Source organism: Aulostomus chinensis, chromosome 2 (genome assembly GCF_037954235.1).
Source record: "Aulostomus chinensis isolate RoL2024-O1b breed Wild chromosome 2, RoL_Achi_v1.0, whole genome shotgun sequence".
Lineage (NCBI taxonomy): Eukaryota > Metazoa > Chordata > Actinopteri > Syngnathiformes > Aulostomidae > Aulostomus > Aulostomus chinensis.
Window position 1 is genome coordinate 26,042,731 of NC_141321.1, and position 16,673 is coordinate 26,059,403.

Genomic DNA, 16,673 nt, shown 5'->3' on the forward strand with positions numbered 1-16,673 from the left:
CGAACCCTATTACAGTAACATGGCCTCTAATCCAATAATAGAACAGCCCACGAGTCAAACAGGCCAATTCCATCGGAGTTCTGGACCAGAGAACGTTCAATATTTGGACTGAGCATGTCTGTAGCCTACTTTATAACACACGGGTCAAACTGGGCCAACACAGACTCGGCTGGTAGAGAGCAAGATTTACCTTTCCTTCCCCTGAAATCTACCAACTTGATGTTAGCAGACGTAGAACAGATGTTGGTTAAGCTGTTTAGCGACACCTTTTGGCCCTGAAAAGGACAAAAATCGCATTTGCAGTCAAAACTCCATAGAACTACAGCGGTTTACACATACATGGCCTCAGGAGATGACCTCTTCTGCAAATTGATCCGTTTTTCAGATTTAACCGGAAACAAAGATACAGTTGCTGCATTGATAAGCCAAGTTTTAATTAGAACAGACTAATTTAGAATCCGTGACCAACCAGTGACACAAGCTTCTTGACTAACAAGTGCACAAGGTTTGTAATTTGATCCATCTATTTATCTTGTATGGCTGAGTAATAGTTAGGTTGTGCAACACACCACTTCTTCTATGCGTCATGAGTCGGTCTACGAGTCATTATGAGGGAAATCTGTTAAATAGATAGAACCCCAGCCCACCAGTGTCTATGCCACTGAGCCTTGATGAAGTGATGAAGCAATCATGAATTGGTCAAATTTATAAAATGGCCTGAGCGAGACTGAAAAACGAACGCGTAAAAAGAAAAAGAGGGCCTGCAGATGTAGTCAGACTAAACATTTTACTGTAGAAGTTGACTGACAGAGACGTTGACTGGCCTGCTGTTGCGATGGTGTCCAACAGCTTTCTAACAATATGTCAAAAGATTGGGAAAAACAGGAATTGTGCACGTAGTGTAGCATAACATTGCGCAGACGTTACAAAGTTCATGGGAATCCACTAATAAAAGTTCAACAAATGCATGATGACGCCGGTGAAATGTTCTCACACACAATCAGACTTCTTTAAACCTTGAATTTAGAGGAGGAGGAGGAGGATGGCCATTTTTTGATCTATGGCCTGTATCTCTTATAACATTGAAATTTTTTATTTCTATTTTTTTTTTTTTGCAAGTCTGGGTGATTGACAGTTACAAGAGGTTACAGGAGTTACTAATAGCTGCCAAGATTTGCTTCCAACCTGTGAGACTCAACGGAGGGTTTAAAAAGTCGTACCGTGTGTAAAAACAAATTTGGGGCCGGGGTGATGAGTTGTTGAATGTTAGTTAACTATTCAATATTCAGCAAAAATAACTGTGATGATAAATTTTACTATCTATTGTGAGACTGTTGCTTTCGTCACGCTGGACAGAAACGAAAATGACGACGTCAGACCCCTTTTTTCCATGACGAAAACGTCACCATCGCCCTGTAAAGACTAAAATGTGACGAAATTGTATACATTTTTGTCTGACGAGAACAAGACGAGACTAAATTGTTAGTGGGTGGACGATCAAAGTTTCAAAACATGCATTTTTTTTTTCTTTCCGCCAAGTATAACATGCGTGCAAATGTCAATCAAGAGCTCAAACATCAGAATGGAGCCAGCTGTAGCTGTTGGTCCTAATGGTCACGCCCCCATCTTCAGTACACATGCACCAAAATCCTCACGCGTGCGCACACACACAGACAAGTCTGGGCCTGTCTGCAGCAGACTAGACACACACCATGGCAGCAGCAGCAGCGGTGTGGGGTGGTCATAAGAGAAGAAAGAGGGATGATTAAAGCATAGCTTTACTCAATGTTAGGCCAGCCCTGTGATGCATTTTCTTTTTTGTATTAAGCCTAAAGTTTTGTGGTGGTGGTGATTACACCTCCCCCGTGGTGCAGAGACCGCTTCCTAGTGCTACATGCTAAAGCTAGAATAAATGGGGCTGCTAGTGGCCCCGCTAATGTTGGCTCGTTTAAACCAGCCCTTCTATTAATTTAGCATGTTATGAATAAAACCCCTGTCAATTTGTTGCTATTCCCTATCCAAGCAACACACGTTGATGCTTTAACCAATAATAGCAGCTAAAGCCAATATGGAGGGACATATGGTCATTCATATGGAAGTCAAGTGTGCTTTTATTTTTTGTTTAATCATATTTTATTGTGACACAATACTGTGTGCCAGTGTGTTGTCTGTATCTGCAACAAAATAATAAAAAGGTAGAGAAAGAAAAAGAGGGGGAAAAGCTCACCTTTGAAAGTTAGATCAGTTTCAGTGTGCTTCATTCTCACACCTGTATTGGCCTATTAAGTACATACACACATATATCTTTTATTTATAGGTATCTTTGTTATTTGACTAAAACCTTTGAGTTTGCGTCGACTTAAACTAGACTAAAACTATCAAGGATAGAAATGACTAAAATGTGACTAAAACTAAGAAGCATTTAGTCCAAAAGACTAAGACTAAAACTAAATCTAAAATGCCTGCCAAAAACAACACTGTTGTGAGACAGATGTCCCAAAACATGTCTTTATATATTTTAGTAACTGCACACAGCCGGAGTGAGGAGAGAATGACAATTTCTCATTTTCCTCTTGATTTAGCACGAAGAATTTAGGAGAGACTTCATTAATTTTTCACTCCACCCAGAGGAAAGAGTGTATTTACAGCAAAACAAAGTGGGATTGCTTTCACGGTGGCACCAGGCACACAAAAACAAACACACACCTTCCAACAATTATCCACCTGGTTGCTGTGACATCACCTGCACACAGCCTTAGTGACAGAAACTTCACGTCTCTTGTTTGCCTTGTCTGTATTTTGCATCCACACATTTGTTTGAATGAGTATGGAAATGAAAGGGGAAGACCGGGCGAGCCTGGAGAACAATCCAGGCAGGCAGGTGATGCGTATCTGTCGGCAGCGGCGGCGGCGATGCTGGCGGCAGGAGAGGAGGCGAACTGTTGTAAAACACTCCTTCTAATCCGAGGCAGTTTGATCGCTCTCCTCTTTACCTGCCGTTTTCAGCGAGTCTCGTGAAGAATCGCTTGACAGTAAACCATGACAAGAAAAGGAAAGGGATCAATGAAGCCTCTCATCTAGAAGAGCGAGTCAATTTGAAATTTAAATCCTTACTACGGTCTCTCCTCAATCCTTTTGGCAATTTGTCACACAGACATCAACTTTGAGGGGTAATTGAAAAAGAGCGCAACACCAGAAGACACATTTATCAGCCACCAGTCGGTTAATCCTGTATTACAACGTTCTCCATCATTTTTGTTTTCCATTTAGAAGATGCATTCATCATCTAACATTACTGTGCACACTGCCATGTTCAAATACATGTTGCTATGGTTACAGAGGCCGACTGTTGCCCTACTAAGGAATTGAATACACTTGAGTTCCAACAGTCCAGTTTATTATATTTGTCACCTTTTCATAGGAGGATAAACTGTAATCTCACAGGTTCCTTTAGTCTTTAAAAGAATAAAGAGAAAGAAAAGGCAAGTCATCACAGCTACTTTGATCTTCTAAACTCTTTTTTTCATTTTTTTTGATTCCCTATCAGTTTCTCTCTTGACATTTAAAATAGTTTGTATTTTAGAAATAGAATGTTTTATATTTGTGGATCAAATATAGTAGTTACCAAGTGGATTGAGTCTATTCATGGAATATAAAAAGGACTAAAGGTACATTCTTTAGTAGCTTTGTTTCCTCATGGTGTGACAGACAAAAATAAATGTTCCGTCATCCAGCATGCAGAGAGTTTCCCGGCGTCTTCTGGGCTGTTGGATTGAAAGTGAATTATGAATAGTGTTTACATCAAGCGAAGACAAACATATCCCAGCCCAGAAGGTAATTTTTGGTCAGGACTTTTTTGGCCATCTGTACCCACATCACATAAGCGCTCCTAAACCCTCAAGCTGCACGGGCAAATTATGACGGAAATCGATAAAACTTGATCATAAGCTCAGATTTGTCTGCTTTTAAGGGTTATTGTGGAGATTGTGCTTCTTTTGGGACATTCAGGCTTAGTTAAAAGCCGAGGAATGATTCAGACTGTCAGACGGTGATTGAGACTGAGCCTCAATTATCATTCCACAGCCTTCTGTGGTACCAAGATATCTGTGATTTGAATACTGCACAGGAGAATCATCTTTTGCGATACACTCGTGTACGAATGGCTCAGTAATTGTTTATTGCCATTTGAAGTGATGAGGACAGTGAGACTGAGCGGCTGCAGTAAACTATTCACGTCACTGCTGGAGTAAAAATGGAAGTTAAAACTAGAAATACTTCCATCATTGGGGATTTTTTCTTTTTTATATTTGAAGATCCTTTAAGGTGTCCAAGAGATATTTGCATTCACGTTCGGTGACGAGGAAACTTTGACCAACTCAGTCTCATCTTTAGCATCCAGTGGATGTTTGATCTAAATTCAAAGGAATTCAAGTGGTTCCAGAGATATTACGTTAACAAAAATAGGTTGTATGATGGACAACCTGGAAACGCAACGTGTCCTGCAAACAGATTACGCCGACGCAGAGGCATAAGAAGGAAATGACCACTATGATCCCTATCAGGTTGATATTGGCTGATTACTACTCATCAAATCCTCTTATGATGGCTCAAAATGGTTTTTCAGAGAAGCTTTAAATACAAAAATATCAGGGTCAATGAAAAAAAAAAAAAAAAAATGAACCACAATGAACGTGTAGATATGAATGCCAAGAAGGCCAATAGGTTTCCGGACACTGAGGCCTGTTCTATTTGGCAGTGATGCAGTTGGAGATTACACAACACTCCTGATGACTCCAGCTCTGCCTGGAAAAGCAGGTGATTCACTACAACTGTGTCAGACAGCTGCTGTGGCGACAGCCTCAGTCACCCCCCAACACACACACACACACACACACACACACACACACACACACACACACCAGCAGCAGCAGCAACCATGACGGTTGCCGCTTCACAGAAACACAGCTGACAGTTGAAGGCCTGCGCGAAGAGTCGGTGGTCAGGAGTTCAACATTATTCAATCTTAACAAGAGGCAGTGAGAGTAGTTCCATCAGGTTAGCTAAACCAATCAGGGGCCAGCCAGGCTCAAGCAGGGTTAACGATTGCAAAAAGAGGAGATGGAGGTTAAAATTGAGACGCCTTGACGTATGAAATATGGGACAAAATGGAATGTTTAGAGAAATAACAACGGTGATGTTTACAACTCAAATACCTTACATATAATGTCCAGATTTACTTTCAGCGTTTGTCCTCAAAAACACGGTTTTATAAGCTACGGCCCTGCTTGACTAATCGCCCATGAGCAAACAACTCCAGTGTGTCAACAGACAGGATGGTGAACATCTGGCTGAGGCTGTGATGACTTAACAGCTTAATACAGAGACAACAATGCGGAACTACAGCAAGAGAAGAGATACAAAGAGCCTGTAACACTCCAGCAGTCACTGCCTCTATTTTTGGTTTGGCTCAATCTCACCACATGCACGGCAGTCCTTTAAAACTGCGGAGGAAAAGCTCGACACCAGTCAGAGTTCAGGATTGTTTCCAACATTAAACCTTTATATGGAAACACAAAAAGACTTTGGGTTCAAACTTTGCTCAACACCTTTCAGACCACCGGCAGAGGTATTGAAAGCAGTCAAAAACCAAGAAAACCATTCAACCCGAAGACTGTCCATTCATGTGCTTCCAAAACTCAATTCAAGCTCTAGCACTGTTATATTTTGATAATTAAGTTGAAACCTGGCTGTTAAGTCAAGCAGGGCATGGAACAAATCAACATTAGAGCTCATTAATTGTTGGAAAACTGAAAAACACGCAGCAACTGTAACATCATTTGTGGAGTGTTGCATGATTACAGCGAGTGAGCTGAGCACCAGATGCTGCCAGTTAATTGCCCTCTGAAAGCAGCTCATTGAGTCGGCTTAAAAATGTGCACTGTTGTGGAAGTGTGGAAGTTCACGCATCGTGTGTATACCAAAATGATCATTTTGGAACAATCTTAATTGAATACATGAAAGCAACAGTAGAGCGAAAAGATTATATAGATTTATCAATCAAAAGAAAATTGATTACCAGTAATCCTTTTGATCTTTTTTTGAACGACAAAGAGGTTTCAGGTGACTTCTTAGATTTTTCCTTTGTGTGTGTGCATGAAAACTCTCTGTCTTTGCTGTATAGAGGGAACATGCAGCACTAGCAGCCAGCGATGGCTCACCAAAGAAAGACAAACAGTCTACTTGTTAGAGCAACAATACAAAACCACAGAATTTACGGCACTTGTTGATCAGTCGTCCTCCGTGAAAGAAGACTGAGGATATCGCCAGCTAAGTGAAGAGGTTAGCATAGATGTTGCTAATATCAGAACTGGAGTCTTTGAGAGGAGGGCAAAATACGGTGCTGAAGGCTTCTCTTGATGGAAAACAGGTTTCCACTCTTGCTCATTGGTTTGTTAATGTCAGGGGTTGGAGCTTGTTGTGTTAGATGATTGACAGATGGTTCGTACAATCACCTGCCCAGTAATTACAGCAAGTGTCTATTCGTCATTTTCCAACATGTGAGCGCGGCAGGTTATCCTAGTCCCTCTAGCTCAGTAAACCATGATATCCCCAGGCATTCTTCACGCCCCTCAGTTACTATGATACGCGGCCTGTGGATGTGTATGAGAGCAGCATACTAGCTTTGTTACAAGAACTGACAAACTGTTTGATGACATCAGCTCCATTTGTATCTCTGAATCTTTAAAAGTGCTCCCCCCCCCCCTTCACATTCATTCGTATTTCACAGTTCAATTTAGTTCAAAGACAAATCGCACGTTTTCAGCTTCTTCCTTTTCATGTGTTAAGTGATGTGAATGTGCGTCTTCACCACAGATGGTTCGAACACATGCGCGCACGCACACGCGCACGCACACACGCACGCGTAAGCTGCAACCATGCAGAGCTGCTGAAGCTCTCTCCAGAGTGACGACAGTCCTAGCGCCTCATCTGAGAGCGATTCTGTCACGTTTTGCTCCGAGCTCTGGATGCTGATCAGCTTCTTACCTTATTGCTGAGGGGGGGGCGGGGGGTGGGGGGGGGGGCGCCACCGTTGATGTCTGCCGACCTTCACAGCTGAAGAGAAAACAACACTTTTATGAGACATGAAGACAGAATACAGACACACACAAAAATTCTATTTTCATCCTGATTTTTATATAAAAGAAATTCAGCTTGTATTTTATCGCTCTGCTCCAACAGACAAAATACTCAGCGCGTCATTTTTCAGAACATTTTTAAGCCTGGGCCATATGTCACAGCAGGATAAAGCGCCCTTAAAGCTAAATTAGCATATGCAAATAATTAGGAGCTTGCTGAGTGAGAAGACAATTACAGCTGGTTGAATTTAAACTCATGACTTTATCGAATGCAGTGAAGATATTACAGTTCATTTGCTTTCAGCTCAATATTTTTCATATCAGGATTAAAGAGAAGAGCAGTGAATAAATGCACGTATGCAAATATGTATGATCAACAAATGTGCAGTTGGGAGGAATACGCATAATTAAACACCGAAACATCAGGACGCTGCTTTTGATAAATACATTAAAAATTTATATCGCAGTGCATTGTCATCTTTGTATCAAAAGCTGTGTTATCTGCATGTGCGCACACACACACACACACAATAGAAAAACACTTTCTCACTTCAGACCCAATTACCAGTTTCTCCACTCTACTTGGTGGTGAGAGTTTGTGACTGAGGCAGTGTTATCAAGGCCAGTCAGCATGTCTTTAGTTGATCACGTCCACCACATTAAGCTCAATCACAATTACATTTGTTTACAGAAGCCCGTACTCGAGGTGAAGCGGCTCTTTTCAGAAACACCCTGCGGTACATTCAACCTGAAACACGGAGACCTACTCTAATTACACCATCTTTCAACAACTCCACCGTGAGTGTCAGCGCAGTGAGGTTGAATTCATGATATCCAACGGACGACACGCACAAGTGGGGGACGCCGGCACAGCCTTCCGTTTGGGGGGTTCCAAAATTGCTCACTTTAAGTCATTTCTGGGTATTTTCGCAGCCCACTTTGTCCTTAAAGACTACATTTGTGTTCATAGTTGGGAAGGAGAGAGGCTCCAAAAACTACCTGCCGGGATTATAATGGACTGATATTCCTCCCCTCATGAATAATGCAGGAAGCGCCACACAGCATTTTTAAACAGAGTTACTTGGCTCTAAACTTGGAGCCAAATCTGTTTATCAAAGAGAGGAACTGCTTTGGATTTACTTGGCTTTGACTGGCAGGTTAGTTCTACAGGGACATTGTTATAATTGTTAAGAGGCATAATTAATAATAATTATTCTAATGGTTTGACACCAAATTCAACAGCAACTTTTGACAAGATTTAAAATTTTGTACCAATAAGATGTGATTATGAAGTTCTGATTCACTTGTCCAAAAAAACTGACTCGACAAGAAGGCGGATTACCTGGTAAAGTACAACGCCATGTCAAGCCCAATGAAAATCAACTGCAACAACTCTGAGACATAACTGCTCACGGCCACTGATGCTTCCTCACAATGTGCTTAACACCAATGAACTCTAAACCTTCAACATTTGAATAGAACCAAAACAAGATGTTTACTACAGATTTATGAGTAGAAATCATGACAAACGGTGCTGAGCTGCATCCAAAATACATCTCCAGGTCCTTGAGAGATGGAGTGTACCACCTGCTATCTCCCCCTCGTGAACACACACACAAAATGGCTCTATGTGGTGGGTCGAAGAGTTTTAAGCAAACCACAACGAAAGATTTAGAAATTACACTTTTAAGCAGTCTCGAGCCCGATGCCAGGGCAAAAGCACTTTTCAAACCTTTAAAATTCAACATTAAATTTAAAGCTCTTTCAAGGGAGTCACGCAGCGTGGGAACCTTGTGATAAGACTTTATTGATCCAACGACAGGAAAGTTGCTGCCACTCAAAAGAACAGTAAGTTAAAGAAGTGAGTGATAAACATAATAAGTAAAAAGAAAGTAGAATCAAATATGAAGGGACTGAAATATACTCCATTAAATATATGCAAAAATAAATATTCAGGTTTATTTTAACATGTCCTATGTAAAACTGAAAAAAAAACATATGGAAATAAACTATATATAGATTTCAAAAACTAAAAGATGTGTATATGTCTGAATATTGTAATATTTTAAGTAATATATGGTTTTTACCAGTATTCTTTTATTCCTCCTGTTTAATTTAAACATTCTGGACCAAAATAATAAATAAAGCATAACTAGAATACTCAACTGTAGATGGCTTATTGCACCTGTCCAGGCTGCACAGTGCAATGCCCAGAGAGCCAGAGTTAATGGCTGCAGCCGCACTGCTGACAGGCTGCAGACGGATGGGGGACGAGTGAGAGACACTTTCAAGGTGGATCAGTGGAGGGGAAAGCCAGCAGGCTCTCACCGCCATGCAGGTTCCCTCTCCCTCAGAGCGTTTCGCATGCCCCCACTGCAGCTACAACGCGCGCACACATGCACGCACGCACGCACGCACACACACACACACACCAGAGACGTAGCACAAAACTCTACTTTACAAGTGCAACACAAGCAATACAGAATAAAGGAATTTTTTTCCCATCATAGACTTCAAAAATTCAAAACAATGTCATGTTTAAAAGTCAAATCCAACTGCAACAACTGCGTCCCGATGACATCAAAAACTGGCTGGAGCTGTGAACTGCTGTTACCCTTGGGTGTCACTGACTCGCTGACATTGGCAGGGAGCAGGAAAAGGTTTTAGGTTTCTTACCAGGAGGTGACTGAGTCATACAATGACTCACTTTTCAGATTCAGGGGAGGTCAAGAAATGAGAGGTTCCATTAACATCTGTCCGTCATAGAACAATGATTAATCGTTAAAAGATTAAAGAAAGCCCAGTCATGCAGGGTCGCTCTGTTTAATATTCATAGATGCTCTTGTTTAAGCTCTAATTAAAAAGACAAGGGGGTCAACGAGTACATTTATTCAAATTAATTACATGTATTTTACTTTTTAAACATTTTGGCAGTATTCTCGTCATACTTCACAACAAAAATACTTATGCTGGATTCCATAAAGATCATATTCCATGATAATAAGTAGTTGCCACAGGTAACAGGGCCTCATATTTAACCAGTGCGAGCCCTGAGGGGGTGGGACTTTCTCACAGATCAAACAACAGCACACTAGCAAAGGAATCCCTGGAAAGTGCAGTGATAATGGAGAAAGTCTTTATGCCTTCAGGAAAATAAACGTGAGCACAAAAAAGGCTTGTTCAGAGAGTGAGAGAGCAACTTAAAGAGATATTTGCATTCCTGCAATTCTCTTTTCTTTGCCTGAGGCGGTTTGCTTTGAGCAAACATGCTTAGTTTAGGATAGAAGACCTCCAAAAAAACAACCTTAAAAAAAACCAAACATGTCAGGTGCCAGCTAGTGCTTGCAAACCTAATTAACTCTCAGAATTACACTGATGACAGAGTAGGAATGGCAGGAAATCAGGATGAAGGAAAACTGAATGAGCTGGGAAACTCCTCCGGCTCCAGGGGGTTTCCAGAGGTGGGGCACAGGGGTACATCCCAGTGGTAATCTAGGGAAGCACAATATGCCACTCGAGAATTCATTGTTCCGTCCATCCTGCAGATTCATTAATCTTGCACAGCAGAGCAGGACAGATTTAGACTGGGGAGAGCTCAGACAATTCGGTGCCTGGGAAACACCCACCTCCGGCGGCACCCCCCCCCCCCCCACAAAAAAAGAAGCTCCATTCAAACTGCCCGTGATGACGTCTCAGCATCTCACTCCATCAAACATGGCTGCAGAATTAATAACACATCAGCATGCAGGTTTAAAAGGCGCGTACGTGACAGAGGGAGTGTGGTCGCCGACGTTGCAATAAAATACAGCATCCTGGAATGCAATCAAGCAAAAGCACAAGTTTGAATTAATCATATTGGCCAGATTTATCACACACAGTTGTTGCCACTAAAACTAATGGGGGGCAGGGTGCTAAGTTTCTTGCTGTGGGCCACCTTAAAGACGTTGGCAGCTGTTCAGTGAGAGGAAATCATTACTCATCCCCATCTACATTTTCCCCCTTAAATATCTGCACAAACAACCTTTTACATACAAACTGGTACTGGCTTGTAACTTTTTGACTCCCGTTGATTTAATGTTCCAATCACGTGCAAAGGAATCCCAAATTGTAAAAATCTCCAACTATATCTGTGGAAAAACTCCACATAGGCTGAAGGGGGGGACTAGATGCCAACTTCCTGTCTCACCAACACTGAAGCTTAACTCTCCTCTGGAAGTCATTCAAAATGTGGATCTGACATTCCTAATTTAATATTATCCTGAGAACTGGCTCGCTGCGGTCCTGCCGGGACATAATGGTCTCTGCAACTATGTCTTTGCAGCATTGAGGTGTAGAATAACAGAGTTCAATCTTTTTATTCCACAAATGTCAGCTAATCTCTCTTCCTCCAGCTCCGAAACACTGCAGCCACGAAACCTTCCTAAAACGCAAAGGCAAACAGCTTTATTTACCACTGCAAACTCCGGAAAAAATTCCCATTGTGTGAAGAAGAAATTCATTTCCTCTGATGTATCGTGTTAGAAGCCATGGAAATGAGGTAAATTAAGAGTACAGTACCAATCATCATGGAGGGTCGTGATGGTAACTGTGGTTACGATTTTATATCATTTACTCCTTTTGCTTTTTCAAGGTAAACAACCCATTGAACAATGTTAGAGTGCTGCTTGAATGCAGGCAGGTACAATTTGTAGCAAAAATAACACGAAAGTTGCCTAAGTCACCAACGAAAGCACACCATAAATTGCTACCTTCACCCTGGTTTTGTGTTCATATCAAGTGCAACTAGAGCCGATAAATACCCGTGTCTACTACGGGGTTATTTGACCCGGGAGTGAATGCTGATTACACTCTTTCCCCCTGCAGATCAAAGCTAAATGATAGCGTGTGGTAGTGGTTTTTTTGGGGTTTTAGTTCCACAAACACTTCTTCAAAACCCCCCTAAAAAAAAAAACGATAGAAGTATTGCCAGATCAGAGTCAGCAGAGAAAAAGGGTGAAATTTTACAGACAGGAAGAGACTTGACAGGTTGATGCTACTTTACTAGTATTAACTAGGATTAACTCAAAGCAAACATTCCAGTTCAGCCTTGCAGCACACACAGACTCAAGTCCACTAACTAATTGTCTGCTCACTTCTGCTACTCCGCTGGATAAATGACAGACCCAGATATGCAATTAGCTAAATGGGTCCATGGGATCTGGGCTTAATAAATACAGGCAAGCAGGCAGGAATTAGCCAGCGCCCTCTCACTGGGAGCCACCTGTGATGAGCTGCTCTCATCATGTAGGGCTGATTACACCAATAACATTTGGACCCACAGACTAATGGATAGGAAAGGACTGAACATGTGTGTAATCCCTGGCAAACACCTGGGGGAGAATCTCTCAGTGTGGGTACAAGCCAGCTCTTATTTCACAGATAGCGATGTAAAGTTGGTAACATCTTTCACCAGAACCCAGCAGTGCACCGCTCCCCATCCTCAACAATCACGACTCCGCCTTTAAGTACATGGTCTGCTCTCATTTTGATGCAGATCATCTTCCACGCAAGGCGGACACACATTAGCACTTATGACATGAAGGAGAGCGATGATGACGACGTCGATGATCTGTGTTGACTTGCAAGGCAGCAGGACCTGTGAGACTACATGACGATTGGGAGAAAATCGTGTCACATTTGCACGTCTCAACTCACGGAAACAAATCTCTACCCTACACACACGCTCCTCTGTACATATATTCAACGAAGCCAAAATTAGTTGGTTATGGATGATTTCTATGCTATTACTCATAAATAAATGATACCCTGCAAGCCTCATCTGTACCCTCTGGGGGATTGGGATTCTCTTTCATAGGTTCCTTAGTTTCCCCTTTTTGGGGGGAGTTGATGACATCTGGAGAGCAGCTGTTGCTTTCATCACATGATAGCAAGCAAGCACGCACACACACACACACACACACACACACACACACACACACACACGTTACATAGCTGGCTCATCAGAGGTTCAGGGGTCAGGAGCCCTGTGTCCAGACACACCATTTAATCTGGTTTTGGGAATAGACAATCTCTGGAGAACACACGCAAGCATGCGCACACACACACACACACACACACACACACACACACACACACACACACACACACAAAGTGAGGCAGAGTTGCCCACACATGCACAGTGAGGTTGGTTAAATGCAGTCCCTCTCATCTTCCATCTATACATGGCAACCATTTGACCCTCTCGGGGGATGCTAAAGATTCTCAGTGATTCGTCCTGCCCTCACAGAAAAGGGGTGGTGGTGGTGGTGTGTTTGTGTGTGTGTGTGTGTGTGTGGGGGGGGGGGGGGGTGTAGTGGGGGGGCATGGCTACTGATTCAATTATATGCAGGAGACCCTCGTCCCTGCTCAGCTGCACTCCACACTTCCATGAATGGAGTCAAACCAACGCGAGGAGCAACAGTGTGTTTACATTTGTGATTTACATTCGGTCAAAACTTTAGCCACGTGTGTGTGCGTGTGTTTGTCCAGAGGAAGTGAGAGGGTTTTAGTACACCAAGTCCACCCCCCCCCCTCCAGTATCTAAATGGTAGAACATTATTTCCCAAGGTTTGCTACAACACTAGAGTCATTTGCCATTAGAGCAGAAATTCAGCAAAAGAATTTTACATGAAAGATATGACCAGTATTTATGCGCACTATTTTTAAACCCCTCAGCTGGCAAGGACTGGCCTACGCATAGACTATGAAAGCTAAAAAAAAATTCAGTTGTTTAACAGGCAAAAAGACCACAAGACATCAAGAGATGATGTTAGCTGCTCTTTATAGCTTTAAAAAAAAAAACAAAAAAAAAACCAACCCACAGCATTACGAGTGATTGCTTGCTTAAAACTCTGCAATAACAATAAAGGAAAACTGCATTTACTGTTTTCCCAGCAATACAGGAAAAGATGAAGTCTATTCTGGGTACCATCTCCTGAGCAGCCACGATAATATGATGACAAAACATGACAGAGGATGACAGCAGAATCTAAAGTCTTACATAAGACACCACAACTGAAACGTACTGATGATAAGCTAACAGGTGAAAGAAGGCATGAGCAAGAATTGGAGGCGGATGACAGTTCTACCAGCCAGTGCGGCCACTAGCCTTTGCAGTCTTTTACTTGTCATTATCATTCATTTCCTTTCTGTTGCTTATTAACCCGCACCTATCCCTGAGAGCAATGGTTCCCTGGAGAGTTCTCGCCAATACGTTCCCTGAAATGTCTGAAAAGTTCCTCCTCTTTCATCATGATGAGAGCGGCTCTCAGAGAACACACACAGAGAGAAGATGGACAGCGAGGGCTGAAACTGTCACAGGCTGGGCTTAAATGACACTGACAACTTACACACTCTCTCACACACACACACACACACACACACACACACAGGTCAAGCAGGTTAAAGCCCATCCCTGCGTCTGACAAATAAAAACAATTCTTAGAATGATAAGGTCAATCCAGCTGCATGAAAATCCCCAAAAGGTTTATTCTAAATATAAGAAAAGGATGCACGTTTGGTGTGAGACTTATATTCATTCAAGAGCCGACCGAAATATTGGAAGTGAACCTGATGAGTAATACAATGCTGGTGGGAATATATCATTATATTCCCAGTGAAGTTTATGATGTCAGTCCAATGAATATTTTTGTGTGTAAAATATCGTCCCTCCATTAAATATCTACCTCAATACCTCGATTTTTTTTTATTCAAAAATATTGTACCAAATCTCCAGTATCAGTCAAGCTCAGTGCACTGGTGTCCACCACTTTGGATGATAAAGTTTATTATTAACATGCTAGCTATCCACCCTTCCATCAGTGTGGGCATCTGCTCCAAGAATTCTGTACCAGCCGGCCACTAATGCATAAAACATCCGACTGTATTCGATCCGTCCAGCGTGAGGTTTCCAGGAAAGCAAACTACATTTCAGAGCACAGAGTTTGGACCTTGTCCAGTGTTTCAGTCAGGTTTGGTGGACCTGATGCCAAGGAGCCGCAGCACGGTGGAGCAGTTGAATCAAATCCCCCTTCTGCACTTCATGATGAGGTATGATGGATAGATACTGTGCTCTGGTCACCTTGCAGGAATCCCTAACACTATCTGGAGTTCATCCAAACAAATGATCCATAAAAAACGCATGGGCAGCCATAGAGGTGAGTACATCATTTACAAGGTACAATAAATCATCAAAGATGAGTGTAAAAGGCGGAGTCTGAGTCTAGCAGGCCTGCAGATTAGGATGAACCAGCACTCTTCACGAGCTACTGACCTAATCTTCTTTAGCATCTCAGCTGTAGAGATATGTGACTCCTCTAATCCACTCTAGGGGTGGACAGCTGCTACTGTAGCTCCAGCAGCTTTGGCCTTCAAAACCCAATTTAGTCAACAGCTATATGGATTGACATATATTTCAATTAGGATAAGCGCTCTTATCTTTTCCATTAGCAGCTTTCGCAGATTCTAAATGGATGAGCGCCTTTCTAGGTGTGACACTTTACTTAGAGGCAACCAGTTTGTAGGATCCCGAGGCATCTAGTGGTAAAGCTGCGGATTCCAACCAAGTGCTCGCCCCTCCCCCCACTCTTCAATTTCCAAGCACAACCTTAAAGGCTGATTTATGTTTGAGCATTAGGTCTAAGCACACCGCCGCCATGGCCTACAACACCAAGGAAACTGGCCTTGAGGCGGCCTATGAAGTTTTGCTAGGCTAGCTGTTGGCTCACTTGAGGATTTTTGGTGTAATGTTACACAATTAATGAGGCCAAAATCCTAGTATCAATTAGATTTTTTTTAATTGACATGGGGGGAATGAATTTCTTGAGCTCAAAAATCTAAAGAAACTAAATTGAGATCAGCAGCCTTATATACCTGTCCATAAGGACCCAGGCGACTGAAAACATTTGTCACTCATCAACCATTTTCACTTCATTTTTCGAATGTGAAATGATGAGAATGAGCCTCCATCTGGCACCAATTTCAGGTTTTAAAAGTCCCACAACACAAAATGGCTAGCCAGCAGCCTCTTATTCTTCTGGTGCAGTTGCTAACACACAACAACACTTCATTTCAGGTGACTAATGAATCCATAATTACCATATAATAATTATTTCTGCTAAGAAAAGAAATGATCCTACATACTGGCCCTAGTACTGCAATTCCATGCCAACTTGATGTGATAACAATATCAGGCAAGTGCGCCGACTGACTGCCAGGTAGGAAAACCAATTAAAAAGCAGGTTTGCGGCAGGACAGCGTCTCACTGAAGGAGAAGATAAACATGACACGGGAGTAAAATGCCTTCCAGGCCCGCAGCTGCCTATTGTGGATGAACAATCCGACTGCTCCAAGCCCAGTTTTTCCATGCTGCTGCGCAGTGAAAGCCTGGCCACTTGCTTGTCAGTTCTATTGTTAGGAGCAGGCAGGAGCTGCTCCCAATCCACGCATTAAATACTCCGCATTGTTTGGCAACTCCGACGACAATGGCAGGAAGAGAAA

At 42.3% G+C, this 16,673-nt stretch overlaps 1 protein-coding gene across 4 annotated transcripts in view; it reads right to left on the reverse strand.

Annotated features, from left to right (window-relative positions):
* Window positions 1–16,673, reverse strand: part of LOC147269594 (talin-2) — an 87,091-nt gene that overhangs the window by 56,628 nt on the left and 13,790 nt on the right. For 3 of the 4 annotated variants that reach the window (XM_086187614.1, XM_086187592.1, XM_086187598.1), the window contains exon 2: window positions 7,045–7,113. The exons of the other annotated variant lie outside the window; for it this stretch is intronic. The gene's annotated coding sequence lies outside the window, so the exon portion shown is untranslated. The remainder of the gene's footprint in view (window positions 1–7,044; window positions 7,114–16,673) is intronic. 4 annotated transcript variants of the gene reach the window in all.